General features: G+C 54.1%; 1 pseudogene; it reads right to left on the bottom strand.

The window, feature by feature from the left end:
• Positions 1–2,540: 2,540 nt before the first annotated feature.
• On the bottom strand, positions 2,541–3,343 carry LOC117703270 (ubiquitin-ribosomal protein eL40 fusion protein pseudogene; annotated as a pseudogene).
• Between the last annotated feature and the right edge of the window lie 217 nt (positions 3,344–3,560).

Genomic DNA, 3,560 nt, shown 5'->3' on the forward strand with positions numbered 1-3,560 from the left:
AATCCAACATTCTAAGTCCGGGCTGGGCTCGGGACCGTGAAGGCTGGTGGTTTGTGCTGGCAAGGTCCAGGGCTGAGCAAAACCGGGGTCAGTCCCCCAACTCCGTGGGACACTCGAGGTCTTTAGAGCAGAGCAACCTCTCTTTGGGCCTTGTGGCTCTTGGCAACCATATGCACACGGCCCAACAGCCTCCATGCCTGCCTCCCAAGCTCGCGTCCAGCCCGTCCTGTCCCACCCAGCCTCACCCCACCCATGCCCATGACCCCTGGTGCTCCCCAGGAGGCAGAGGCGCCCCAGGATCTCACTACAGAGGCAGGGCCTGGACTGTCGACCGCGTGGCCGCCACCTTGTCACCTCGTGCTAAGTTGCTCTTCGTGCAGCAGCCGCTGCCACCACCTCCTTCTACGAGAGCCCTGCGCAGGTGCTGGCGGGAAAGGGGTGGAGCCAAGGAGAGGAAGATAGTGGAGATGGAGGAGTGGAGTAAGGGGCACAGGACCCCAAGGGGGCGCTGAAGTCCTAGCGAGGTATGATGGACAGAGAAGAAAAGATGAAGTCCTGGGAGGGGGTGGAGTCCTGGAGGATGATGGACAGAGTTGTGGAGTCATGGAGGGGATGATGGACAGAGAGGAAGAGATGGGGTCCTGAGGGGGCGCTGGAGTCCTGGAGGAAATGATTGACAGAGAGGAAGAGATGGGGTCCTGAGGGGGCGCTGGAGTCCTGGAGGAAATGATTGACAGAGAGGAAGAGATGGGGTCCTGAGGGGGCGCTGGAGTCCTGGAGGAAATGATTGACAGAGAGGAAGAGATGGGGTCCTGAGGGGGCGCTGGAGTCCTGGAGGAAATGATTGACAGAGAGGAAGAGATGGGGTCCTGAGGGGGCGCTGGAGTCCTGGAGGGGATGATGGACAGAGAGGAAGAGATGGGGTCCTGAGGGGGCGCTGGAGTCCTGGAGGAAATGATTGACAGAGAGGAAGAGATGGGGTCCTGAGGGGGCGCTGGAGTCCTGGAGGGGATGATGGACAGAGAGGAAGAGATGGAGTCCTGAGGGGGCGCTGGAGTCGGGGGGGGGGGGGATGATTGACAGAGAGGAAGAGATGGGGTCCTGAGGGGGCGCTGGAGTCCAGGGGGGATGATTGACAGAGAGGAAGAGATGGGGTCCTGAGGGGGCGCTGGAGTCGGGGGGGGGGATGATTGACAGAGAGGAAGAGATGGGGTCCTGAGGGGGCGCTGGAGTCCAGGGGGGATGATGGACAGAGAGGAAGAGATGGAGTCCTGAGGGGGCGCTGGAGTCGGGGGGGGGGATGATTGACAGAGAGGAAGAGATGGGGTCCTGAGGGGGCGCTGGAGTCCAGGGGGGATGATTGACAGAGAGGAAGAGATGGAGTTCTGAGGGGGCGCTGGAGTCCAGGGGGGATGATTGACAGAGAGGAAGAGATGGAGTTCTGAGGGGGCGCTGGAGTCCAGGGGGGATGATTGACAGAGAGGAAGAGATGGAGTCCTGAGGGGGCGCTGGAGTCGGGGGGATGATTGACAGAGAGGAAGAGATGGAGTCCTGAGGGGGCGCTGGAGTCGGGGGGGGGGGATGATGGACAGAGAGGAAGAGATGGAGTCCTGAGGGGGCGCTGGGGTCCTGCAGGGGAGGTGATGGGCACGGAGGTGTGGTCCCGAAGGATAGACTGGAGGCATGGCGGTGGATGATGGACAGGAAGGTCGAGGAAAGGTCCAGGGTGGGGGTGGGGGGTGGGGGGTGGCGCTGAAGTGACTTAAGGATGAGGTGGAGGGGAACTGACCTGGAGACTATGGGAGGACCGATAGGGTAAGAGTGCTAGAGAGGAAGGTCCTGCAAGAGTCGAGGAGGAGGAGGTGCTGGATGGTGGAATGGGGTCTGAGAAGAATCTTGCGATGTAAACTGGAGGGCCACAAACCTCGTGGGGGCTGGAGAGGTAAAGGAGCTGCGGAGGGGAGACAGAAGGGTCAAGGGAGGCTGGAGGGAGACCGATGGAAACAAAACCCCTTCGAAAATTTGGAATACTGGAACGTTATAAAACATACCTTAAAAAAAAAAAATCAGCGGGCTTCACATGTGTTGTCTTCGACCTGGTGTTTATCTTCAAACTACCTTTATCAGACAGCTCCTGGATGCCATCAGATGGGGGAGCCAGGGCAGAGGCGGAAGAGGAGGCCTGGACCTCAGTGGGACCGTTTTTGTTTTGCCTCTTTAAAGGTATAGCTTATAACTCTCAACATTGAACACATTTCAAAAATGTAGTGTAATCCTGTTTGCTGGTTGTGAAGAAACATGTTTGTTGGGTCAAAAAAAAGACAGCACACAGTTTGAGGAACAGACTTTTAAAGAATTAAGTGTCTTGATTCAGACACGCTCCCTAACACCCGGGTGTGGATCCCCCTCTTATCTGTAGCCGGGGAAGTTTGCGATGTCCACACGGGTGCTTCTTCTGCTAACCTATTCCCCCTCCCCTCCCCCGCACTTTCTCATAGCTATTTGTCTCTTATTTGCATACAGTATATATAGTATTTTAAAAAAAAAATCAATAGTGCAACAAATTCAACAAAAACTCTCATGCTGTTCATAAGTTAGAGTCTTGGGCCACTGTCTTCTCATGTCTGAGATTTGTGTGTCTGTGCGCGCACACATGCGCATGCGCAGGTGCATCTTCGTGATGAAACTTGATCTGGGAAGATAAGTATTTGGAGGTCCCAGTGAAAACAGTGCTATAATAACTTCCTTTCCTTCTTTTCTTTTTTTCTTGCTTCAGTCAACGGAAGGGGACTTTATTTGGTCTCGAGGTCCTAGAGTCCCAGGGCCCCAGGGTCCCGGGCCAGGTACAGCCCCAGCTTTATATGACCATATTCTTGGAGTGCAGGTTGTTGGTGTGGCCGCACTTCTTGTGGCAGTTGACTGCATGAGGGTGCAGGCGTGCGTAGCACTTGCGGCAGATCATCTTGTCACAGTTGTACTTCTGGGCACGGTGATGAAGGGACGGCTTGATGATGCCACCGCGCAGGCGCAGCACCAGGTGCCAGGTGGTCTCTTTCTAGATGCTGTAGTCCGACAGGGCGCGGCATCCTCCAGCTGTTTGCTGGTGACTGTCAGCCTCTGCTGGTCAGATGGGATGCCTTCCTTCTTGGATTCTGGGCCTGACATTTTCGATGGAGTTACTTGAGTTCTACCTCAAGAATGATGGTCTTGCCCTTCAGGGTCTTCGCAAAGTTCTGCATGTTGGCGTCCGACCAGCCGCGTCGAGGAAGAGAAAGAGATACAACTAAAAAAAAAATCACTTAAATGACTTTTTCTGCTTGAACAATAACCACCTGTCCAGTGTCTTCGTGGGTAATTTTGCAACTGGTGCTGGAAAATTTCAAAAAACAATTAAAAACTCCACAGCACCCTCCCCCACCCCTCATTGTAGCCCTGGAACTCACTATTTTTTTTCTTTGCATTCTTTCTATTTTTTTTTTAAACTATAGACTCAAGGTTTAAATTTTTTGTTTATTTGTTTATTTATTTATTTTGAGTCAGGGTCTCCTAGTAAAGGGAAG

Source organism: Arvicanthis niloticus, chromosome 2, assembly GCF_011762505.2.
Source record: "Arvicanthis niloticus isolate mArvNil1 chromosome 2, mArvNil1.pat.X, whole genome shotgun sequence".
NCBI lineage: Eukaryota > Metazoa > Chordata > Mammalia > Rodentia > Muridae > Arvicanthis > Arvicanthis niloticus.